This window comes from Balaenoptera physalus (genome assembly GCF_965194825.1).
Source record: "Balaenoptera physalus genome assembly, contig: HAP1_SCAFFOLD_1679, whole genome shotgun sequence".
Lineage (NCBI taxonomy): Eukaryota > Metazoa > Chordata > Mammalia > Artiodactyla > Balaenopteridae > Balaenoptera > Balaenoptera physalus.
The window spans coordinates 769-26,965 of NW_028125121.1; the positions used below are offsets into that span (position 1 = coordinate 769).

The window sequence follows — 26,197 nt, forward strand, 5'->3', positions numbered from 1 at the left end:
CTGGGTAGACTAGGGAAAGACACGATGGTCCCCAGCTTAGAACGGCTCTTTGTCCACTTGGTTTCATCCATGAAAGAGCCATAATGGCTGATCTCAACTAATCGGGCTGCACATCCCTGAATCCTTGGGGTAGGGCAGTTCTGAGCCGAAGTGCAACCTAAGGAAAGAAAGCAAAGTTTCCACTCTGGGAATCAGGGACTCAAGTAAGTCTGCCAACTGACTGCCCTCCTTTATAACTAGTTGAAAAAATGTGGCCAGGCTGATGCTACCCGCTTACATCGAAATGTTTGTCTTCAGAATAGGAGATTTTGCTACGAAACGCCAGCAGCTCGTCTCCCTCAGAGTGCTGTTCCTGTGTAGACTAAAGAAAGACACCATGGTCCCCAGCTTAGAACGGCTCTTTGCCCACATGATGTCATCCATGAGAGAACCAGAAGGGCTGATCTCAACTAATCGGGCTGCACATCCCTGAATCCTTGGGGTAGGCACTCCTGAGCCAATGTGCCACCTAAGGAATGAAAGCAAATTTACAGCCTGGGAAGCAGGGTCTCAAGTAAGTTTGCTAAATGCCTGCCCGCCTTTATAGCCAGTTGAGAAAATGTGGCAAGGTTGATGAAACCCGCTTAGAACGAAATGTTTCTCTTCAGAATAGGAGATTTGCTACCAAACGCTTGCAGCCAGTCTCCCTCAGCGTGCTGTTTCTGTGTAGACTAGGGAAAGACACCATGGTTCCCAGCTTAGAACAGCTCTTTTCCCAGTTGATTTCATCCATGAAAGAGCCAGGGCTGATCTCAACTAAGCAGGCTGCACATCCCTGAATCCTTGGGGTAGGGCAGTTCTGAGCCAAAGTGCCACCTAAGGAATGAAAGCAGTTTCCTTATCACAGGAAAGCACACCAAGGCCTGGAGTTTTCTCTATGAAACTGGAGTGGCCTCGAAGGGTGAGGCCTACTGACTGCCCTCCTTTATATCCAGTTGAGAAAATGTGGCAAGGCTGAGGCAACCTGCATACAACGAAATGTTTCTCTTCAGATTAGGAGATTTTGCTGTCAAACTCCAGCAGCTCGTCTCCCTCAGAGTGCTGTTTCGGTGTAGACTAGTGAAAGACACGATGGTCCCCAGCTTAGAACGGCTCTTTGCCCATTTGGTTTCATCCATGAAAGAGTCAGAAGGGCTGATCTCAACTAATGGGGCTGCACATCACTGAATCCTTGGGGTAGGCCATTCGTCAGCTACTGTGCCACCTAAGGAATGAAAGCAAAGTTTCCAGCCTGGGAAGCTGGGTCTAGAGTAAGTCTGCTAAATGACTGCCCTCCTTTATAGCCAGTTGAAAAAATGTGGCAAAGCTGATGCAACACGCTTACAACGAAATGTTTCTCTTCAGAATAGGAAATTTTGCTACCAAACGCCAGCAGCTCGTCTCACTCAGACTGCTGTTTCTGTGTAGACTAGGGAAAGACACCATGGTTCCTAACTTAGAAAGACTCTTTTCCCAGTTGGTTTCATCCATGAAAAAGCCAGAAGGGCTGATCTCAACTAATCGGGCTGCACATCCCCGAATCCTTGGGGTAGTGCAGCTCTGAGCCGAAGTGCAACCTAAGGAAAGAAAGCAAAGTTTCCAGCCTGGGAAGGAGGGACTCAAGTAAGTCTGCCAACTGACTGCCCTCCTTTATAGCCAGTTGAGAAAATGTGGCAAGGCTGAGGCAACCCGCATACAACGAAATGTTTCTCTTCAGATTAGGAGATTTTGCTACCAAACTCCTGCAGCTCGTCTCCCTCAGAGTGCTGTTTCTGTGTAGACTAGGGAAAGACACCATGGTTCCAACGTAGAACAGCTCTTTTCCCAGTTGTTTTCTTCCATGAAAGAGCCAGGGCTGATCTCAACTAATCAGGCAGCACATTCCTGAATCCTTGGGGTAGGGCAGTTCTGAGCCAAAGTGCCACCTAAGGAATGAAAGCAGTTTCCTTACCAGAGGAAAGCACACCAAGGCCTGGAGTTTTCTCTATGAAACTGGAGTGGGCTCGAAGGGTGAGGCCTACTGACTGCCCTCCTTTATATCCAGTTAAGAAAATGGGACAAGGCTGATGCAACCCGCTTACAACGAAATGATTCTCTTCAGAATAGGAGATTTTGCTACCACACGCCAGCAGCTCGTTTCCCTCAGAGTGGTGTTTCTGTGTAGACTAGGGAAAGACACCATGGTCCCCATCTTAGAACGGCTCTTTGCCCAGATGGTTTCATCCATTAGAGAACCAGAATGTCTGATCTCAAATAATCGGGCTGCACATCCCTGAATCCTTGGGGTAGGCACTCCTGAGCCAATGTGCCACCTAAGAATGAAAGCAAATTTACAGCCTCGGAAGCAGGGTCTCAAGTAACTCTGCTAAATGCCTGCCCTCCTTTATAGCCAGTTGAGAAAATGTGGCAAGGCTGGTGCAACCCGCTTACAACGAAATGTTTCTCTTCAGAATAGGAGATTGTGCTACCAAACGCCAGCAGCTCGTCTCCCTCAGAATGCTGTTTCTCTGTAGACTAGGAAAAGACAACTTGGTCCCCAGCTCAGAACGGCTCCCTGCCCAGATTTTTTCATCCATGAGAGAACCAGAAGGGCTGATCTCAACTAATCGGGCTGCATATCCAAGAATCCTTGGGGTAGGGCAGTTCTGAGTCAAAGTGCCACCTAAGGAAGGAAAGCAGTTTCCTTGCAACAGGAAAGCACACCAAGGCCTGGAGTTTTCTCTATGAAACTGAAGTGGGCTTGAAGGTTGATGCCTACTGACTGCCCTCTTTATATCCAGTTGAGAAAATGGGACAAGGCTGATGCAACCCGCTTACAACGAAATGTTTCTCTTCAGAATAGGAGATTTCGCTACCAAACGCCAGCAGCTCGTTTCCCTCAGAGTGTTATTTCTGTGTAGACTAGGGAAAGACACCATGGTCCCCAGCTTAGAACAGCTCCATGCCCAAATGGTTTCATCCATGAGAGAACCAGAAGGGCTGATCTCAACTACTCGGGCTGTACATCCCTGAATCCTTGGGGTAGGGCAGTTCTGAGCCAAAGTGCCACCTAAGGAATGAAAGCTGTTTCCTTGCCACAGGAAAGCACACTGAGGCCTGGAGTTTTCTCTATGAAATTGGAGTGGGCTTGAAAGTTGACGCCTACTGACAGCCCTCCTTTATATCCAGTTGAGAAAATGTGGCAAGGCTGATGCAACCCGCTTACAACGAAATGTTTCTCTTCAGAATAGGAGATTTTGCAATCAAACGCCAGCAGCTCGTCTCCCTCAGAGTGCTGTTCCTGTGTAGACTAAGGAAAGACACCATGCTCCCCAGCTTAGAACGGCTCTTTGCCCTGTTGGTTTCATCCATGAAAGACCAGAAGGGCTGATCTCAACTAATCGGGCTTCACATCCCTGAATCCTTGGGGTAGGGCAGTTCTGAGCCGAAGTGCAACCTAAGGAAAGAAAGCAAAGTTTCCACTCTGGGAATCAGGGACTCAAGTAAGTCTGCCAACTGACTGCCATCCTTTATAGCTAGTTGAAAAAATGTGGCCAGGATGATGCAACCCGCTTACATCGAAATGTTTCTCTTCAGAATAGGAGATTTTGCTATCAAACGCCAGCAGCTCGTCTCCCTCAGAGTGCTGTCTCTGTGCAGACTAGGGAAAGGCACGATGGTCCCCAGCTTAGAACGGCTCTTTGCCCAGTTTGTTTCATCCATGAAAGAGCCAGAAGGGCTGATCCCACCTAATCGGGCTGCAAATCCCTGAATCCTTGGGGTAGGCACTCCTGAACCAATGTGCCACCTAAGGAATGAAAGCAAAGTTTCCAGCCTGGGAAGCACTGTCCCAATTAAGTCTGATAAATGACTGCCCTCCGTTATAGCCAGTTGAGAAAATGTGGCAAGGCTGAGGCAACCTGCTTACAACGAAATGTTTCTCTTCAGAATTGGAGATTTTGTTACCAAACGCCAGCAGCTCTTCTCCCTCAGAGTGCTGTTTCTGTGTAGACTAGGGAAAGACGCCATGGTCCCCTGCTTAGAAAGGCTCTTTTCCCAGTTGGTTTCATCCATGAAAGAGCCAGAAGGGCTTATCTCAACTAATCTGGCTGCACATCACTGAATACTTGGGGAAGGACAGTTCTAAGCCTATGTGCCATCTAAGGAATAAAAGCAAAGTTTCCTTGTGAGAGGAAAGCACAGCGAGGCATGGTGTTTTCTATATTAAATTTGAGTGGGTTTGAAGGTGAGGCCTAGTGACTGCCCTCCTTTATACCCAGTTGAGAGAATGTGGCAAGGCTCATGCCACCCGTTATAACGAAATGTTTCTCTTCAGAATAGGAGATTTTGCTACCAAACGCCAGCAGCTCGTCTCCCTCAGAGTGCTGTTTCTTTGTAGACTAGGGAAAGCCCCCATGTTCCCCAGCTTAGAACGGCTCATTTCCCAGTTGGTTTCATCCATGAAAGAGCCAGAAGGGCTGATCTCAACTAATGGGGCTGTAGATCCCTGAATCCTTGCGGTAGGGCAGTTCTGAGCCAAAGTCTCACATAAGGAATGAAAGCAAAGTTTCTTTGCCACAGGAAAGCACACCGAGGCCGCGTGTTTTCTCTATGAAATTGGAGTGGGCTTGAAGGGTGAGGCCTATGGACTGCCCTAATTTATAGCCAGTTGAGAAAATGTGGCAAGGCTGATGCAACCCGCTTACAATGAAATGTTTCTCTTCAGAATAGGAGATTTTGCTACCAAACGCCAGCAGCTCCTCTCCCTTAGAGTGCTGTTTCTGTGTAGACTTGGGAAATACACAATGGTCCCCAGCTTAGAACGTCTCTTTTCCCAGTTGGTTTCTTCCATGAAAGAGCCAGAAAGGCTGATCTCAACTAATCAGGCTGCACATCCCTGAATCCTTGGGGTAGGGCAGTTCTGAGCCAATGTGTCACTTAAGGAATGAAAGCATAGTTTCCTTGAGACAGGAAAGCACAGAGAAGTATGGTGTTTTCTCCATGAAATTGGACTCCGCTTGAAGGGTGAGGCCTACTGACTGCCCTAATTTATAGCCAGTTGAGAAAATGTGGCAAGGCTGAGGCAACCCGCTTACAACGAAATGTTTCTCTTCAGAATAGGAGATTTTGCTACAAAACGCCAGCAGCTCCTCTCCCTCAGAGAGCTGTTTCTGTGTAGAATAGGGAAAGACACCATGGTCCCCTGCTTAGAACGGCTCTTTTCCCAGTTGGTTTCACCCATGAAAGAGCCAGAAGGGCTGATCTCAACTAATCGGGCTGCAATATCCCTGAATCCTTGGGGTAGGGCAGGTCTGAGCCAAAGTGCCACCTAAGGAATGAAAGCAGAGTTTCCTTGCCACAGGAAAGCACACCGAGGCCTGTTGTTTTCTCTTTGAAATTGGAGTGGGATTGAAGGTTGAGGCTTACTGTCTGCCCTCATTTATAGCCAGTTGAGAAAATGTGACAAGGCTGAGGCAACCTGCTTAAAACGAAATGATTCTCTTCAGAATAGGAGATATTGCTACCAAACGCCAGCAGCTCCTCTCCCTCAGAACGCTGTTTCTGTGTAGAGTAGGGAAAGACACCATGGTCCCCAGCTTAGAATGGCACTTTTCGCAGTTGTTTTCAGCAATGAAAGAGCCAGAAGGGCTGATCTCTACTAATCGGGCTGCACATCCACAAATCCTTGGGGTAAGGCAGTCCTGAGCCAATGTGCCACCTAAGGAATGAAAGCGATGTTTCCAGCTTGGGAAGCAGGGCCTCAAGTAAGTCTGCCAACTGACTGCCCTCTTTTAAAGCCAGTTGAAAAATGTGGCAAGGCTGATGCAACCCGCATACAACGAAATGTTTCTCTTCAGAATAGGAGATTTTGCTACCAAACGCCAGCAGCTCCTCTCCCTCAGAGTGCTGTTTCTGTGTAGACTAGGGAAAGACACCATGGTCCCCGGCTTAGTACGGCTCTTTTCCCAGTTGGTTTCTTCCATGAAAGAGCCAGAAGGGCTGATCTCAACTAAACTTGCTGCACATCCCTGAATCCTTGGGGTAGGGCAGTTCTGAGCCAAAGTCACACCTAAGGAATGAAAGCAACGTTTCTTTGCCACATGAAAGTACACCGAGACCAGGTGTTTTCTATGTGAAATTGGAGTGGGCTTGAAGGGTGGGGCCTACTGACTGCCCTCTTTATATCCAGTTGAGAAAATGGGACAAGGGTGATGCAACCCGCTTACAACGAAATGTTTCTCTTCAGAATGGGAGATTTCGCTATCAAACGACAGCAGCTCGTCTCTGTCAGAATGCGGTTTCTGTGTTGACTAGGGAAAGACACGATGGGCCCTAGCTTAGAACGGCTCTTTGCCCAGTTGGTTTCATCCATGAAAGAGCCAGAAGGACTGATCTCAACTAATCGGGCTGCAAATCCCCGAATACTTGGGGTAGTGCATTCTTGATCCAATGTGCCACCTAAAGAATGAAAGCAAAGTTTCCAGCCTGGGAAGCAGGGTCTCAAGTAAGTCTGCTAAATGACTGACCTCCTTTATAGCCATTTGAGAAAAGGTGGCAAGGCTGATGCAATCCGCTTAAAACGAAATATTTCTCTTCAGAATAGGAGATTGTGCTACCAAACGCCAGCAGCTCCTCTCCCTCAGAATGCTGTTTCTGTGTAGACTAGGGAAAGACACCATGGTCCCCAGCTTAGAACGGCTCTTTGCCCAGATGGTTTCATCCATGAGAGAACCAGAAGGGCTGATCTCAACTACTCGGGCTGTACATCCCTGAATCCTTGGGGTAGGGCAGTTCTGAGCCAAAGTGCCACCTAAGGAATGAAAACACTTTCCTTGCCACAGGAAAGCACACTGAGGCCTGGAGTTTTCTCTATGAAATTGGAGTGGGCTTGAAGGGTGACGCCTACTGACAGCCCTCCTTTATATCCAGTTGAGAAAATGTGGCAAGGCTGATGCAACCCGCTTACAACGAAATGTTTCTCTTCAGAATAGGAGATTTTGCAATCACACGCCAGCAGCTTTCCTCCCTCAGAGTGCTGTTTCTGTGTAGACTAGGGAAAGGCGTGATGGTCCCCAGCCTAGAACGACTCTTTGCCCAGTTGGTTTCATCCATGAAAGAGCCAGGGCTGATCTCAGCTAATCGGGCTGCACATCCCAGAATCCTTGGGGAAGGGCAGTTCTGACCCAAAGTGCCACCTAAGGAATGAAAGCAGTTTCCTTACCACAGGAAAGCACACCAAGGCCTGGAGTTTTCTCTATGAAACTGGAGTGGGCTCGAAGGGTGAGGCCTACTGACTGCCCTCCTTTATATCCAGTTGAGAAAATGGGACAAGGCTGATGCAACCCGCTTACAATGAAATGTTTCTCTTCAGAATAGGAGATTTTGCTACTAAACGCCAGCAGCTCGTCTCACTCAGACTGCTGTTTCTCTGTAGACTAGGGAAAGACAGCATGATCCCCAGCTTAGAATGGCTCTTTGCCCAGTTGGTTTCATCCATGAAAGAGCCAGAAGGGCTGATCACAACTAATTGGGTTGCACATCCCTGAATCCTTCTGGGAGGACTGTTCTGAGCCACAGGGCCAACTAAGGAATGAAAGCAAATTTCCTGCCACAGGAAAGCACACCGAGGCCTGGAGTTTTCTCTATGAAATTGGAGTGGGCTTCTAGGGTGAGGCCTACTGACTGCCCTCCTTTATATCCAGGTGTGGAAATGTGGGAAGGCTGAAGCAACCCGCTTACAACGAAATTTTTCTCTTCAGAATAGGAGGTTGTGCTACCAAACGCCAGCACCTCGTCTCCCTCAGAGTGCTGTTTCTGGGTAGACTAGGGAAAGACACGATGGTCCCCAGCTTAGAACGGCTCTTTGTCCAGTTGGTTTCATCCATGAAAGAGCCATAATGGCTGATCTCAACTAATCGGGCTGCACATCCCTGAATCCTTGGGGTAGGGCAGTTCTGAGCCGAAGTGCAACCTAAGGAAAGAAAGCAAAGTTTCCACTCTGGGAATCAGGGACTCAAGTAAGTCTGCCAACTGACTGCCCTCCTTTATAACTAGTTGAAAAAATGTGGCCAGGCTGATGCTACCCGCTTACATCGAAATGTTTCTCTTCAGAATAGGAGATTTTGCTATCAAACGCCAGCAGCTCGTCTCCCTCAGAGTGCTGTCTCTGTGCAGACTAGGGAAAGGCACGATGGTCCCCAGCTTAGAACGGCTCTTTGCCCAGTTTGTTTCATCCATGAAAGAGCCAGAAGGGCTGATCCCACCTAATCGGGCTGCAAATCCCTGAATCCTTGGGGTAGGCACTCCTGAACCAATGTGCCACCTAAGGAATGAAAGCAAAGTTTCCAGCCTGGGAAGCACTGTCCCAATTAAGTCTGATAAATGACTGCCCTCCGTTATAGCCAGTTGAGAAAATGTGGCAAGGCTGAGGCAACCTGCTTACAACGAAATGTTTCTCTTCAGAATTGGAGATTTTGTTACCAAACGCCAGCAGCTCTTCTCCCTCAGAGTGCTGTTTCTGTGTAGACTAGGGAAAGACGCCATGGTCCCCTGCTTAGAAAGGCTCTTTTCCCAGTTGGTTTCATCCATGAAAGAGCCAGAAGGGCTTATCTCAACTAATCTGGCTGCACATCACTGAATACTTGGGGAAGGACAGTTCTAAGCCTATGTGCCATCTAAGGAATAAAAGCAAAGTTTCCTTGTGAGAGGAAAGCACAGCGAGGCATGGTGTTTTCTATATTAAATTTGAGTGGGTTTGAAGGTGAGGCCTAGTGACTGCCCTCCTTTATACCCAGTTGAGAGAATGTGGCAAGGCTGAGGCAACCTGCATACAACGAAATGTTTCTCTTCAGATTAGGAGATTTTGCTGTCAAACTCCAGCAGCTCGTCTCCCTCAGAGTGCTGTTTCGGTGTAGACTAGTGAAAGACACGATGGTCCCCAGCTTAGAACGGCTCTTTGCCCAGTTGGTTTCATCCATGAAAGAGTCAGAAGGGCTGATCTCAACTAATGGGGCAGCACATCACTGAATCCTTGGGGTAGGCCATTCGTCAGCTACTATGCCACCTAAGGAATGAAAGCAAAGTTTCCAGCCTGGGAAGCTGGGTCTAGAGTAAGTCTGCTAAATGACTGCCCTCCTTTATAGCCAGTTGAAAAAATGTGGCAAAGCTGATGCAACACGCTTACAACGAAATGTTTCTCTTCAGAATAGGAAATTTTGCTACCAAACGCCAGCAGCTCGTCTCACTCAGACTGCTGTTTCTGTGTAGACTAGGGAAAGACACCATGGTTCCTAACTTAGAAAGACTCTTTTCCCAGTTGGTTTCATCCATGAAAGAGCCAGAAGGGCTGATCTCAACTAATCGGGCTGCACATCCCCGAATCCTTGGGGTAGGCGATTCGTCAGCTACTGTGCCACCTAAGGAATGAAAGCAAAGTTTCCAGCCTGGGAAGCTGGGTCTAGAGTAAGTCTGCTAAATGACTGCCCTCCTTTATAGCCAGTGGAAAAAATGTGGCAAAGCTGATGCAACACGCTTACAACGAAATGTTTCTCTTCAGAATAGGAAATTTTGCTACCAAACGCCAGCAGCTCGTCTCACTCAGACTGCTGTTTCTGTGTAGACTAGGGAAAGACACCATGGTTCCTAACTTAGAAAGACTCTTTTCCCAGTTGGTTTCATCCATGAAAAAGCCAGAAGGGCTGATCTCAACTAATCGGGCTGCACATCCCCGAATCCTTGGGGTAGTGCAGCTCTGAGCCGAAGTGCAACCTAAGGAAAGAAAGCAAAGTTTCCAGCCTGGGAAGGAGGGACTCAAGTAAGTCTGCCAACTGACTGCCCTCCTTTATAGCCAGTTGAGAAAATGTGGCAAGGCTGAGGCAACCCGCATACAACGAAATGTTTCTCTTCAGATTAGGAGATTTTGCTACCAAACTCCTGCAGCTCGTCTCCCTCAGAGTGCTGTTTCTGTGTAGACTAGGGAAAGACACCATGGTTCCAACGTAGAACAGCTCTTTTCCCAGTTGTTTTCTTCCATGAAAGAGCCAGGGCTGATCTCAACTAATCAGGCTGCACATTCCTGAATCCTTGGGGTAGGGCAGTTCTGAGCCAAAGTGCCACCTAAGGAATGAAAGCAGTTTCCTTACCAGAGGAAAGCACACCAAGGCCTGGAGTTTTCTCTATGAAACTGGAGTGGGCTCGAAGGGTGAGGCCTACTGACTGCCCTCCTTTATATCCAGTTAAGAAAATGGGACAAGGCTGATGCAACCCGCTTACAACGAAATGATTCTCTTCAGAATAGGAGATTTTGCTACCACACGCCAGCAGCTCGTTTCCCTCAGAGTGGTGTTTCTGTGTAGACTAGGGAAAGACACCATGGTCCCCATCTTAGAACGGCTCTTTGCCCAGATGGTTTCATCCATTAGAGAACCAGAATGTCTGATCTCAAATAATCGGGCTGCACATCCCTGAATCCTTGGGGTAGGCACTCCTGAGCCAATGTGCCACCTAAGAATGAAAGCAAATTTACAGCCTCGGAAGCAGGGTCTCAAGTAACTCTGCTAAATGCCTGCCCTCCTTTATAGCCAGTTGAGAAAATGTGGCAAGGCTGGTGCAACCCGCTTACAACGAAATGTTTCTCTTCAGAATAGGAGATTGTGCTACCAAACGCCAGCAGCTCGTCTCCCTCAGAATGCTGTTTCTCTGTAGACTAGGAAAAGACACCTTGGTCCCCAGCTCAGAACGGCTCCCTGCCCAGATTTTTTCATCCATGAGAGAACCAGAAGGGCTGATCTCAACTAATCGGGCTGCATATCCAAGAATCCTTGGGGTAGGGCAGTTCTGAGTCAAAGTGCCACCTAAGGAAGGAAAGCAGTTTCCTTGCAACAGGAAAGCACACCAAGGCCTGGAGTTTTCTCTATGAAACTGAAGTGGGCTTGAAGGTTGATGCCTACTGACTGCCCTCTTTATATCCAGTTGAGAAAATGGGACAAGGCTGATGCAACCCGCTTACAACGAAATGTTTCTCTTCAGAATAGGAGATTTCGCTACCAAACGCCAGCAGCTCGTTTCCCTCAGAGTGTTATTTCTGTGTAGACTAGGGAAAGACACCATGGTCCCCAGCTTAGAACAGCTCCATGCCCAAATGGTTTCATCCATGAGAGAACCAGAAGGGCTGATCTCAACTACTCGGGCTGTACATCCCTGAATCCTTGGGGTAGGGCAGTTCTGAGCCAAAGTGCCACCTAAGGAATGAAAGCTGTTTCCTTGCCACAGGAAAGCACACTGAGGCCTGGAGTTTTCTCTATGAAATTGGAGTGGGCTTGAAAGTTGACGCCTACTGACAGCCCTCCTTTATATCCAGTTGAGAAAATGTGGCAAGGCTGATGCAACCCGCTTACAACGAAATGTTTCTCTTCAGAATAGGAGATTTTGCAATCAAACGCCAGCAGCTCGTCTCCCTCAGAGTGCTGTTCCTGTGTAGACTAAGGAAAGACACCATGCTCCCCAGCTTAGAACGGCTCTTTGCCCTGTTGGTTTCATCCATGAAAGACCAGAAGGGCTGATCTCAACTAATCGGGCTTCACATCCCTGAATCCTTGGGGTAGGGCAGTTCTGAGCCGAAGTGCAACCTAAGGAAAGAAAGCAAAGTTTCCACTCTGGGAATCAGGGACTCAAGTAAGTCTGCCAACTGACTGCCATCCTTTATAGCTAGTTGAGAAAATGTGGCCAGGATGATGCAACCCGCTTACATCGAAATGTTTCTCTTCAGAATAGGAGATTTTGCTATCAAACGCCAGCAGCTCGTCTCCCTCAGAGTGCTGTCTCTGTGCAGACTAGGGAAAGGCACGATGGTCCCCAGCTTAGAACGGCTCTTTGCCCAGTTTGTTTCATCCATGAAAGAGCCAGAAGGGCTGATCCCACCTAATCGGGCTGCAAATCCCTGAATCCTTGGGGTAGGCACTCCTGAACCAATGTGCCACCTAAGGAATGAAAGCAAAGTTTCCAGCCTGGGAAGCACTGTCCCAATTAAGTCTGATAAATGACTGCCCTCCGTTATAGCCAGTTGAGAAAATGTGGCAAGGCTGAGGCAACCTGCTTACAACGAAATGTTTCTCTTCAGAATTGGAGATTTTGTTACCAAACGCCAGCAGCTCTTCTCCCTCAGAGTGCTGTTTCTGTGTAGACTAGGGAAAGACGCCATGGTCCCCTGCTTAGAAAGGCTCTTTTCCCAGTTGGTTTCATCCATGAAAGAGCCAGAAGGGCTTATCTCAACTAATCTGGCTGCACATCACTGAATACTTGGGGAAGGACAGTTCTAAGCCTATGTGCCATCTAAGGAATAAAAGCAAAGTTTCCTTGTGAGAGGAAAGCACAGCGAGGCATGGTGTTTTCTATATTAAATTTGAGTGGGTTTGAAGGTGAGGCCTAGTGACTGCCCTCCTTTATACCCAGTTGAGAGAATGTGGCAAGGCTCATGCCACCCGTTATAACGAAATGTTTCTCTTCAGAATAGGAGATTTTGCTACCAAACGCCAGCAGCTCGTCTCCCTCAGAGTGCTGTTTCTTTGTAGACTAGGGAAAGCCCCCATGTTCCCCAGCTTAGAACGGCTCATTTCCCAGTTGGTTTCATCCATGAAAGAGCCAGAAGGGCTGATCTCAACTAATGGGGCTGTAGATCCCTGAATCCTTGCGGTAGGGCAGTTCTGAGCCAAAGTCTCACATAAGGAATGAAAGCAAAGTTTCTTTGCCACAGGAAAGCACACCGAGGCCGCGTGTTTTCTCTATGAAATTGGAGTGGGCTTGAAGGGTGAGGCCTATGGACTGCCCTAATTTATAGCCAGTTGAGAAAATGTGGCAAGGCTGATGCAACCCGCTTACAACGAAATGTTTCTCTTCAGAATAGGAGATTTTGCTACCAAACGCCAGCAGCTCCTCTCCCTTAGAGTGCTGTTTCTGTGTAGACTTGGGAAATACACAATGGTCCCCAGCTTAGAACGTCTCTTTTCCCAGTTGGTTTCTTCCATGAAAGAGCCAGAAAGGCTGATCTCAACTAATCAGGCTGCACATCCCTGAATCCTTGGGGTAGGGCAGTTCTGAGCCAATGTGTCACTTAAGGAATGAAAGCATAGTTTCCTTGAGACAGGAAAGCACAGAGAAGTATGGTGTTTTCTCCATGAAATTGGACTCCGCTTGAAGGGTGAGGCCTACTGACTGCCCTAATTTATAGCCAGTTGAGAAAATGTGGCAAGGCTGAGGCAACCCGCTTACAACGAAATGTTTCTCTTCAGAATAGGAGATTTTGCTACAAAACGCCAGCAGCTCCTCTCCCTCAGAGAGCTGTTTCTGTGTAGAATAGGGAAAGACACCATGGTCCCCTGCTTAGAACGGCTCTTTTCCCAGTTGGCTTCACCCATGAAAGAGCCAGAAGGGCTGATCTCAACTAATCGGGCTGCAATATCCCTGAATCCTTGGGGTAGGGCAGGTCTGAGCCAAAGTGCCACCTAAGGAATGAAAGCAGAGTTTCCTTGCCACAGGAAAGCACACCGAGGCCTGTTGTTTTCTCTTTGAAATTGGAGTGGGATTGAAGGTTGAGGCTTACTGTCTGCCCTCATTTATAGCCAGTTGAGAAAATGTGACAAGGCTGAGGCAACCTGCTTAAAACGAAATGATTCTCTTCAGAATAGGAGATATTGCTACCAAACGCCAGCAGCTCCTCTCCCTCAGAACGCTGTTTCTGTGTAGAGTAGGGAAAGACACCATGGTCCCCAGCTTAGAATGGCACTTTTCCCAGTTGTTTTCAGCAATGAAAGAGCCAGAAGGGCTGATCTCTACTAATCGGGCTGCACATCCACAAATCCTTGGGGTAAGGCAGTCCTGAGCCAATGTGCCACCTAAGGAATGAAAGCGATGTTTCCAGCTTGGGAAGCAGGGCCTCAAGTAAGTCTGCCAACTGACTGCCCTCTTTTAAAGCCAGTTGAAAAATGTGGCAAGGCTGATGCAACCCGCATACAACGAAATGTTTCTCTTCAGAATAGGAGATTTTGCTACCAAACGCCAGCAGCTCCTCTCCCTCAGAGTGCTGTTTCTGTGTAGACTAGGGAAAGACACCATGGTCCCCGGCTTAGTACGGCTCTTTTCCCAGTTGGTTTCTTCCATGAAAGAGCCAGAAGGGCTGATCTCAACTAAACTTGCTGCACATCCCTGAATCCTTGGGGTAGGGCAGTTCTGAGCCAAAGTCACACCTAAGGAATGAAAGCAACGTTTCTTTGCCACATGAAAGTACACCGAGACCAGGTGTTTTCTATGTGAAATTGGAGTGGGCTTGAAGGGTGGGGCCTACTGACTGCCCTCTTTATATCCAGTTGAGAAAATGGGACAAGGGTGATGCAACCCGCTTACAACGAAATGTATCTCTTCAGAATGGGAGATTTCGCTATCAAACGACAGCAGCTCGTCTCTGTCAGAATGCGGTTTCTGTGTTGACTAGGGAAAGACACGATGGGCCCTAGCTTAGAACGGCTCTTTGCCCAGTTGGTTTCATCCATGAAAGAGCCAGAAGGACTGATCTCAACTAATCGGGCTGCAAATCCCCGAATACTTGGGGTAGTGCATTCTTGATCCAATGTGCCACCTAAAGAATGAAAGCAAAGTTTCCAGCCTGGGAAGCAGGGTCTCAAGTAAGTCTGCTAAATGACTGACCTCCTTTATAGCCATTTGAGAAAAGGTGGCAAGGCTGATGCAACCCGCTTAAAACGAAATATTTCTCTTCAGAATAGGAGATTGTGCTACCAAACGCCAGCAGCTCCTCTCCCTCAGAATGCTGTTTCTGTGTAGACTAGGGAAAGACACCATGGTCCCCAGCTTAGAACGGCTCTTTGCCCAGATGGTTTCATCCATGAGAGAACCAGAAGGGCTGATCTCAACTACTCGGGCTGTACATCCCTGAATCCTTGGGGTAGGGCAGTTCTGAGCCAAAGTGCCACCTAAGGAATGAAAACAGTTTCCTTGCCACAGGAAAGCACACTGAGGCCTGGAGTTTTCTCTATGAAATTGGAGTGGGCCTGAAGGGTGACGCCTACTGACAGCCCTCCTTTATATCCAGTTGAGAAAATGTGGCAAGGCTGATGCAACCCGCTTACAACGAAGTGTTTCTCTTCAGAATAGGAGATTTTGCAATCACACGCCAGCAGCTTTCCTCCCTCAGAGTGCTGTTTCTGTGTAGACTAGGGAAAGGCGTGATGGTCCCCAGCCTAGAACGACTCTTTGCCCAGTTGGTTTCATCCATGAAAGAGCCAGGGCTGATCTCAGCTAATCGGGCTGCACATCCCAGAATCCTTGGGGAAGGGCAGTTCTGACCCAAAGTGCCACCTAAGGAATGAAAGCAGTTTCCTTACCACAGGAAAGCACACCAAGGCCTGGAGTTTTCTCTATGAAACTGGAGTGGGCTCGAAAGGTGAGGCCTACTGACTGCCCTCCTTTATATCCAGTTGAGAAAATGGGACAAGGCTGATGCAACCCGCTTACAATGAAATGTTTCTCTTCAGAATAGGAGATTTTGCTACTAAACGCCAGCAGCTCGTCTCACTCAGACTGCTGTTTCTCTGTAGACTAGGGAAAGACAGCATGATCCCCAGCTTAGAATGGCTCTTTGTCCAGTTGGTTTCATCCATGAAAGAGCCAGAAGGGCTGATCACAACTAATTGGGTTGCACATCCCTGAATCCTTCTGGGAGGACTGTTCTGAGCCACAGGGCCAACTAAGGAATGAAAGCAAATTTCCTGCCACAGGAAAGCACACCGAGGCATGGAGTTTTCTCTATGAAATTGGAGTGGGCTTCAAGGGTGAGGCCTACTGACTACCCTCCTTTATATCCAGGTGTGGAAATGTGGGAAGGCTGAAGCAACCCGCTTACAACGAAATTTTTCTCTTCAGAATAGGAGGTTGTGCTACCAAACGCCAGCACCTCGTCTCCCTCAGAGTGCTGTTTCTGGGTAGACTAGGGAAAGACACGATGGTCCCCAGCTTAGAACGGCTCTTGGTCCAGTTGGTTTCATCCATGAAAGAGCCATAATGGCTGATCTCAACTAATCGGGCTGCACATCCCTGAATCCTTGGGGTAGGGCAGTTCTGAGCCGAAGTGCAACCTAAGGAAAGAAAGCAAAGTTTCCACTCTGGGAATCAGGGACTCAAGTAAGTCTGCCAACTGACTGCCCTCCTTTATAACTAGTTGAAAAAATGTGGCCAGGCTGATGTTACCCGCTTACATCGAAATGTTTCTCTTCAGAATAGGAGATTTTGCTACCAAACGCCAGCAGCTCGTCTCCCTCAGAGTGCTGTTCCTGTGTAGACTAAGGAAAGACACCATGGTCCCCAGCTTAGAACGGCTCTTTGCCCATATGATTTCATCCATGAGAGAACCAGAAGGGCTGATCTCAACTAATCGGGCTGCACATCCCTGAATCCTTGGGGTAGGCACTCCTGAGACAATGTGCCACCTAAGGAATGAAAGCAAATTTACAGCCTGGGAAGCAGGGTCTCAAGTAAGTTTGCTAAATGCCTGCCCGCCTTTATAGCCAGTTGAGAAAATGTGGCAAGGTTGATGAAACCCGCTTACAACGAAATGTTTCTCTTAAGAATAGGAGATTTTGCTACCAAACGCTTGCAGCCAGTCTCCCTCAGCGTGCTTTTTCTGTGTAGACTAGGGAAAGACACCATGGTTCCCAGCTTAGAACAGCTCTTTTCCCAGTTGATTTCATCCATGAAAGAGCCAGGGCTGATCTCAACTAAGCAGGCTGCACATCCCTGAATCCTTGGGGTAGGGCAGTTCTGAGCCAAAGTGCCACCTAAGGAATGAAAGCAGTTTCCTTATCACAGGAAAGCACACCAAGGCCTGGAGTTTTCTCTATGAAACTGGAGTGGCCTCGAAGGGTGAGGCCTACTGACTGCCCTCCTTTATATCCAGTTGAGAAAATGTGGCAAGGCTGAGGCAACCTGCATACAACGAAATGTTTCTCTTCAGATTAGGAGATTTTGCTGTCAAACTCCAGCAGCTCGTCTCCCTCAGAGTGCTGTTTCGGTGTAGACTAGTGAAAGACACGATGGTCCCCAGCTTAGAACGGCTCTTTGCCCATTTGGTTTCATCCATGAAAGAGTCAGAAGGGCTGATCTCAACTAATGGGGCTGCACATCACTGAATCCTTGGGGTAGGCCATTCGTCAGCTACTGTGCCACCTAAGGAATGAAAGCAAAGTTTCCAGCCTGGGAAGCTGGGTCTAGAGTAAGTCTGCTAAATGACTGCCCTCCTTTATAGCCAGTTGAAAAAATGTGGCAAAGCTGATGCAACACGCTTACAACGAAATGTTTCTCTTCAGAATAGGAAATTTTGCTACCAAACGCCAGCAGCTCGTCTCACTCAGACTGCTGTTTCTGTGTAGACTAGGGAAAGACACCATGGTTCCTAACTTAGAAAGACTCTTTTCCCAGTTGGTTTCATCCATGAAAAAGCCAGAAGGGCTGATCTCAACTAATCGGGCTGCACATCCCCGAATCCTTGGGGTAGTGCAGCTCTGAGCCGAAGTGCAACCTAAGGAAAGAAAGCAAAGTTTCCAGCCTGGGAAGGAGGGACTCAAGTAAGTCTGCCAACTGACTGCCCTCCTTTATAGCCAGTTGAGAAAATGTGGCAAGGCTGAGGCAACCCGCATACAACGAAATGTTTCTCTTCAGATTAGGAGATTTTGCTACCAAACTCCTGCAGCTCGTCTCCCTCAGAGTGCTGTTTCTGTGTAGACTAGGGAAAGACACCATGGTTCCAACGTAGAACAGCTCTTTTCCCAGTTGTTTTCTTCCATGAAAGAGCCAGGGCTGATCTCAACTAATCAGGCTGCACATTCCTGAATCCTTGGGGTAGGGCAGTTCTGAGCCAAAGTGCCACCTAAGGAATGAAAGCAGTTTCCTTACCAGAGGAAAGCACACCAAGGCCTGGAGTTTTCTCTATGAAACTGGAGTGGGCTCGAAGGGTGAGGCCTACTGACTGCCCTCCTTTATATCCAGTTTAGAAAATGGAACAAGGCTGATGCAACCCGCTTACAACGAAATGATTCTCTTCAGAATAGGAGATTTTGCTACCACACGCCAGCAGCTCGTTTCCCTCAGAGTGGTGTTTCTGTGTAGACTAGGGAAAGACACCATGGTCCCCATCTTAGAACGGCTCTTTGCCCAGATGGTTTCATCCATTAGAGAACCAGAATGTCTGATCTCAAATAATCGGGCTGCACATCCCTGAATCCTTGGGGTAGGCACTCCTGAGCCAATGTGCCACCTAAGAATGAAAGCAAATTTACAGCCTCGGAAGCAGGGTCTCAAGTAACTCTGCTAAATGCCTGCCCTCCTTTATAGCCAGTTGAGAAAATGTGGCAAGGCTGGTGCAACCCGCTTACAACGAAATGTTTCTCTTCAGAATAGGAGATTGTGCTACCAAACGCCAGCAGCTCGTCTCCCTCAGAATGCTGTTTCTCTGTAGACTAGGAAAAGACACCTTGGTCCCCAGCTCAGAACGGCTCCCTGCCCAGATTTTTTCATCCATGAGAGAACCAGAAGGGCTGATCTCAACTAATCGGGCTGCATATCCAAGAATCCTTGGGGTAGGGCAGTTCTGAGTCAAAGTGCCACCTAAGGAAGGAAAGCAGTTTCCTTGCAACAGGAAAGCACACCAAGGCCTGGAGTTTTCTCTATGAAACTGAAGTGGGCTTGAAGGTTGATGCCTACTGACTGCCCTCTTTATATCCAGTTGAGAAAATGGGACAAGGCTGATGCAACCCGCTTACAACGAAATGTTTCTCTTCAGAATAGGAGATTTCGCTACCAAACGCCAGCAGCTCGTTTCCCTCAGAGTGTTATTTCTGTGTAGACTAGGGAAAGACACCATGGTCCCCAGCTTAGAACAGCTCCATGCCCAAATGGTTTCATCCATGAGAGAACCAGAAGGGCTGATCTCAACTACTCGGGCTGTACATCCCTGAATCCTTGGGGTAGGGCAGTTCTGAGCCAAAGTGCCACCTAAGGAATGAAAGCTGTTTCCTTGCCACAGGAAAGCACACTGAGGCCTGGAGTTTTCTCTATGAAATTGGAGTGGGCTTGAAAGTTGACGCCTACTGACAGCCCTCCTTTATATCCAGTTGAGAAAATGTGGCAAGGCTGATGCAACCCGCTTACAACGAAATGTTTCTCTTCAGAATAGGAGATTTTGCAATCAAACGCCAGCAGCTCGTCTCCCTCAGAGTGCTGTTCCTGTGTAGACTAAGGAAAGACACCATGCTCCCCAGCTTAGAACGGCTCTTTGCCCTGTTGGTTTCATCCATGAAAGACCAGAAGGGCTGATCTCAACTAATCGGGCTTCACATCCCTGAATCCTTGGGGTAGGGCAGTTCTGAGCCGAAGTGCAACCTAAGGAAAGAAAGCAAAGTTTCCACTCTGGGAATCAGGGACTCAAGTAAGTCTGCCAACTGACTGCCATCCTTTATAGCTAGTTGAGAAAATGTGGCCAGGATGATGCAACCCGCTTACATCGAAATGTTTCTCTTCAGAATAGGAGATTTTGCTATCAAACGCCAGCAGCTCGTCTCCCTCAGAGTGCTGTCTCTGTGCAGACTAGGGAAAGGCACGATGGTCCCCAGCTTAGAACGGCTCTTTGCCCAGTTTGTTTCATCCATGAAAGAGCCAGAAGTGCTGATCCCACCTAATCGGGCTGCAAATCCCTGAATCCTTGGGGTAGGCACTCCTGAATCAATGTGCCACCTAAGGAATGAAAGCAAAGTTTCCAGCCTGGGAAGCACTGTCCCAATTAAGTCTGATAAATGACTGCCCTCCGTTATAGCCAGTTGAGAAAATGTGGCAAGGCTGAGGCAACCTGCTTACAACGAAATGTTTCTCTTCAGAATTGGAGATTTTGTTACCAAACGCCAGCAGCTCTTCTCCCTCAGAGTGCTGTTTCTGTGTAGACTAGGGAAAGACGCCATGGTCCCCTGCTTAGAAAGGCTCTTTTCCCAGTTGGTTTCATCCATGAAAGAGCCAGAAGGGCTTATCTCAACTAATCTGGCTGCACATCACTGAATACTTGGGGAAGGACAGTTCTAAGCCTATGTGCCATCTAAGGAATAAAAGCAAAGTTTCCTTGTGAGAGGAAAGCACAGCGAGGCATGGTGTTTTCTATATTAAATTTGAGTGGGTTTGAAGGTGAGGCCTAGTGACTGCCCTCCTTTATACCCAGTTGAGAGAATGTGGCAAGGCTCATGCCACCCGTTATAACGAAATGTTTCTCTTCAGAATAGGAGATTTTGCTACCAAACGCCAGCAGCTCGTCTCCCTCAGAGTGCTGTTTCTTTGTAGACTAGGGAAAGCCCCCATGTTCCCCAGCTTAGAACGGCTCATTTCCCAGTTGGTTTCATCCATGAAAGAGCCAGAAGGGCTGATCTCAACTAATGGGGCTGTAGATCCCTGAATCCTTGCGGTAGGGCAGTTCTGAGCCAAAGTCTCACATAAGGAATGAAAGCAAAGTTTCTTTGCCACAGGAAAGCACACCGAGGCCGCGTGTTTTCTCTATGAAATTGGAGTGGGCTTGAAGGGTGAGGCCTATGGACTGCCCTAATTTATAGCCAGTTGAGAAAATGTGGCAAGGCTGATGCAACCCGCTTACAACGAAATGTTTCTCTTCAGAATAGGAGATTTTGCTACCAAACGCCAGCAGCTCCTCTCCCTTAGAGTGCTGTTTCTGTGTAGACTTGGGAAATACACAATGGTCCCCAGCTTAGAACGTCTCTTTTCCCAGTTGGTTTCTTCCATGAAAGAGCCAGAAAGGCTGATCTCAACTAATCAGGCTGCACATCCCTGAATCCTTGGGGTAGGGCAGTTCTGAGCCAATGTGTCACTTAAGGAATGAAAGCATAGTTTCCTTGAGACAGGAAAGCACAGAGAAGTATGGTGTTTTCTCCATGAAATTGGACTCCGCTTGAAGGGTGAGGCCTACTGACTGCCCTAATTTATAGCCAGTTGAGAAAATGTGGCAAGGCTGAGGCAACCCGCTTACAACGAAATGTTTCTCTTCAGAATAGGAGATTTTGCTACAAAACGCCAGCAGCTCCTCTCCCTCAGAGAGCTGTTTCTGTGTAGAATAGGGAAAGACACCATGGTCCCCTGCTTAGAACGGCTCTTTTCCCAGTTGGCTTCACCCATGAAAGAGCCAGAAGGGCTGATCTCAACTAATCGGGCTGCAATATCCCTGAATCCTTGGGGTAGGGCAGGTCTGAGCCAAAGTGCCACCTAAGGAATGAAAGCAGAGTTTCCTTGCCACAGGAAAGCACACCGAGGCCTGTTGTTTTCTCTTTGAAATTGGAGTGGGATTGAAGGTTGAGGCTTACTGTCTGCCCTCATTTATAGCCAGTTGAGAAAATGTGACAAGGCTGAGGCAACCTGCTTAAAACGAAATGATTCTCTTCAGAATAGGAGATATTGCTACCAAACGCCAGCAGCTCCTCTCCCTCAGAACGCTGTTTCTGTGTAGAGTAGGGAAAGACACCATGGTCCCCAGCTTAGAATGGCACTTTTCCCAGTTGTTTTCAGCAATGAAAGAGCCAGAAGGGCTGATCTCTACTAATCGGGCTGCACATCCACAAATCCTTGGGGTAAGGCAGTCCTGAGCCAATGTGCCACCTAAGGAATGAAAGCGATGTTTCCAGCTTGGGAAGCAGGGCCTCAAGTAAGTCTGCCAACTGACTGCCCTCTTTTAAAGCCAGTTGAAAAATGTGGCAAGGCTGATGCAACCCGCATACAACGAAATGTTTCTCTTCAGAATAGGAGATTTTGCTACCAAACGCCAGCAGCTCCTCTCCCTCAGAGTGCTGTTTCTGTGTAGACTAGGGAAAGACACCATGGTCCCCGGCTTAGTACGGCTCTTTTCCCAGTTGGTTTCTTCCATGAAAGAGCCAGAAGGGCTGATCTCAACTAAACTTGCTGCACATCCCTGAATCCTTGGGGTAGGGCAGTTCTGAGCCAAAGTCACACCTAAGGAATGAAAGCAACGTTTCTTTGCCACATGAAAGTACACCGAGACCAGGTGTTTTCTATGTGAAATTGGAGTGGGCTTGAAGGGTGGGGCCTACTGACTGCCCTCTTTATATCCAGTTGAGAAAATGGGACAAGGGTGATGCAACCCGCTTACAACGAAATGTTTCTCTTCAGAATGGGAGATTTCGCTATCAAACGACAGCAGCTCGTCTCTGTCAGAATGCGGTTTCTGTGTTGACTAGGGAAAGACACGATGGGCCCTAGCTTAGAACGGCTCTTTGCCCAGTTGGTTTCATCCATGAAAGAGCCAGAAGGACTGATCTCAACTAATCGGGCTGCAAATCCCCGAATACTTGGGGTAGTGCATTCTTGATCCAATGTGCCACCTAAAGAATGAAAGCAAAGTTTCCAGCCTGGGAAGCAGGGTCTCAAGTAAGTCTGCTAAATGACTGACCTCCTTTATAGCCATTTGAGAAAAGGTGGCAAGGCTGATGCAATCCGCTTAAAACGAAATATTTCTCTTCAGAATAGGAGATTGTGCTACCAAACGCCAGCAGCTCCTCTCCCTCAGAATGCTGTTTCTGTGTAGACTAGGGAAAGACACCATGGTCCCCAGCTTAGAACGGCTCTTTGCCCAGATGGTTTCATCCATGAGAGAACCAGAAGGGCTGATCTCAACTACTCGGGCTGTACATCCCTGAATCCTTGGGGTAGGGCAGTTCTGAGCCAAAGTGCCACCTAAGGAATGAAAACAGTTTCCTTGCCACAGGAAAGCACACTGAGGCCTGGAGTTTTCTCTATGAAATTGGAGTGGGCTTGAAGGGTGACGCCTACTGACAGCCCTCCTTTATATCCAGTTGAGAAAATGTGGCAAGGCTGATGCAACCCGCTTACAACGAAATGTTTCTCTTCAGAATAGGAGATTTTGCAATCACACGCCAGCAGCTTTCCTCCCTCAGAGTGCTGTTTCTGTGTAGACTAGGGAAAGGCGTGATGGTCCCCAGCCTAGAACGACTCTTTGCCCAGTTGGTTTCATCCATGAAAGAGCCAGGGCTGATCTCAGCTAATCGGGCTGCACATCCCAGAATCCTTGGGGAAGGGCAGTTCTGACCCAAAGTGCCACCTAAGGAATGAAAGCAGTTTCCTTACCACAGGAAAGCACACCAAGGCCTGGAGTTTTCTGTATGAAACTGGAGTGGGCTCGAAGGGTGAGGCCTACTGACTGCCCTCCTTTATATCCAGTTGAGAAAATGGGACAAGGCTGATGCAACCCGCTTACAATGAAATGTTTGTCTTCAGAATAGGAGATTTTGCTACTAAACGCCAGCAGCTCGTCTCACTCAGACTGCTGTTTCTCTGTAGACTAGGGAAAGACAGCATGATCCCCAGCTTAGAATGGCTCTTTGCCCAGTTGGTTTCATCCATGAAAGAGCCAGAAGGGCTGATCACAACTAATTGGGTTGCACATCCCTGAATCCTTCTGGGAGGACTGTTCTGAGCCACAGGGCCAACTAAGGAATGAAAGCAAATTTCCTGCCACAGGAAAGCACACCGAGGCATGGAGTTTTCTCTATGAAATTGGAGTGGGCTTCAAGGGTGAGGCCTACTGACTGCCCTCCTTTATATCCAGGTGAGGAAATGTGGGAAGGCTGAAGCAACCCGCTTACAACGAAATATTTCTCTTCAGAATAGGAGGTTGTGCTACCAAACGCCAGCACCTCGTCTCCCTCAGAGTGCTGTTTCTGGGTAGACTAGGGAAAGACACGATGGTCCCCAGCTTAGAACGGCTCTTTGTCCAGTTGGTTTCATCCATGAAAGAGCCATAATGGCTGATCTCAACTAATCGGGCTGCACATCCCTGAATCCTTGGGGTAGGGCAGTTCTGAGCCGAAGTGCAACCTAAGGAAAGAAAGCAAAGTTTCCACTCTGGGAATCAGGGACTCAAGTAAGTCTGCCAACTGACTGCCCTCCTTTATAACTAGTTGAAAAAATGTGGCCAGGCTGATGCTACCCGCTTACATCGAAATGTTTCTCTTCAGAATAGGAGATTTTGCTACCAAACGCCAGCAGCTCGTCTCCCTCAGAGTGCTGTTCCTGTGTAGACTAAGGAAAGACACCATGGTCCCCAGCTTAGAACGGCTCTTTGCCCACATGATGTCATCCATGAGAGAACCAGAAGGGCTGATCTCAACTAATCGGGCTGCACATCCCTGAATCCTTGGGGTAGGCACTCCTGAGCCAATGTGCCACCTAAGGATTGAAAGCAAATTTACAGCCTGGGAAGCAGGGTCTCAAGTAAGTTTGCTAAATGCCTGCCCGCCTTTATAGCCAGTTGAGAAAATGTGGCAAGGTTGATGAAACCCGCTTAGAACGAAATGTTTCTCTTCAGAATAGGAGATTTTGCTACCAAACGCTTGCAGCTAGTCTCCCTCAGCGTGCTGTTTCTGTGTAGACTAGGGAAAGACACCATGGTTCCCAGCTTAGAACAGCTCTTTTCCCAGTTGATTTCATCCATGAAAGAGCCAGGGCTGATCTCAACTAAGCAGGCTGCACATCCCTGAATCCTTGGGGTAGGGCAGTTCTGAGCCAAAGTGCCACCTAAGGAATGAAAGCAGTTTCCTTACCACAGGAAAGCACACCAAGGCCTGGAGTTTTCTCTATGAAACTGGAGTGGCCTCGAAGGGTGAGGCCTACTGACTGCCCTCCTTTATATCCAGTTGAGAAAATGTGGCAAGGCTGAGGCAACCTGCATACAACGAAATGTTTCTCTTCAGATTAGGAGATTTTGCTGTCAAACTCCAGCAGCTCGTCTCCCTCAGAGTGCTGTTTCGGTGTAGACTAGTGAAAGACACGATGGTCCCCAGCTTAAAACGGCTCTTTGCCCAGTTGTTTTCATCCATGAAAGAGTCAGAAGGGCTGATCTCAACTAATGGGGCTGCACATCACTGAATCCTTGGGGTAGGCCATTCGTCAGCTACTGTGCCACCTAAGGAATGAAAGCAAAGTTTCCAGCCTGGGAAGCTGGGTCTAGAGTAAGTCTGCTAAATGACTGCCCTCCTTTATAGCCAGTGGAAAAAATGTGGCAAAGCTGATGCAACACGCTTACAACGAAATGTTTCTCTTCAGAATAGGAAATTTTGCTACCAAACGCCAGCAGCTCGTCTCACTCAGACTGCTCTTTCTGTGTAGACTAGGGAAAGACACCATGGTTCCTAACTTAGAAAGACTCTTTTCCCAGTTGGTTTCATCCATGAAAAATCCAGAAGGGCTGATCTCAACTAATCGGGCTGCACATCCCTGAATCCTTGGGGTAGTGCAGCTCTGAGCCGAAGTGCAACCTAAGGAAAGAAAGCAAAGTTTCCAGCCTGGGAAGGAGGGACTCAAGTAAGTCTGCCAACTGACTGCCCTCCTTTATAGCCAGTTGAGAAAATGTGGCAAGGCTGAGGCAACCCGCATACAACGAAATGTTTCTCTTCAGATTAGGAGATTTTGCTACCAAACTCCTGCAGCTCGTCTCCCTCAGAGTGCTGTTTCTGTGTAGACTAGGGAAAGACACCATGGTTCCAACGTAGAACAGCTCTTTTCCCAGTTGTTTTCTTCCCTGAAAGAGCCAGGGCTGATCTCAACTAATCAGGCTGCACATTCCTGAATCCTTGGGGTAGGGCAGTTCTGAGCCAAAGTGCCACCTAAGGAATGAAAGCAGTTTCCTTACCACAGGAAAGCACACCAAGGCCTGGAGTTTTCTCTATGAAACTGGAGTGGGCTCGAAGGGTGAGGCCTACTGACTGCCCTCCTTTATATCCAGTTAAGAAAATGGGACAAGGCTGATGCAACCCGCTTACAACGAAATGATTCTCTTCAGAATAGGAGATTTTGCTACCAAACGCCAGCAGCTCGTTTCCCTCAGAGTGCTGTTTCTTTGTAGACTAGGGAAAGACACCATGGTCCCCATCTTAGAACGGCTCTTTGCCAAGATGGTTTCATCCATTAGAGAACCAGAATGTCTGTTCTCAAATAATCGGGCTGCACATCCCTGAATCCTTGGGGTAGGCACTCCTGAGCCAGTGTGCCACCTAAGAATGAAAGCAAATTTACAGCCTGGGAAGCAGGGTCACAAGTAAGTCTGCTAAATGCCTGCCCTCCT

The 26,197-nt window shown here is 48.1% G+C and overlaps 1 long non-coding RNA gene across 2 annotated transcripts; it reads left to right on the top strand.

Moving 5' to 3' along the window:
- Positions 1-4,334: 4,334 nt before the first annotated feature.
- LOC309654014 lies at positions 4,335-21,098 on the top strand. 2 transcript variants are annotated; one of them, XR_014259720.1, is made up of 3 exons: positions 4,335-4,915; positions 12,697-13,085; positions 20,510-21,098. It is a non-coding gene; the product is annotated as an uncharacterized lncRNA (long non-coding RNA). The 2 variants fall into 2 exon arrangements; XR_014259721.1 differs by lacking the exon at positions 20,510-21,098 and having other exon boundaries at positions 12,697-13,285.
- The last annotated feature ends 5,099 nt before the right edge of the window (positions 21,099-26,197 follow it).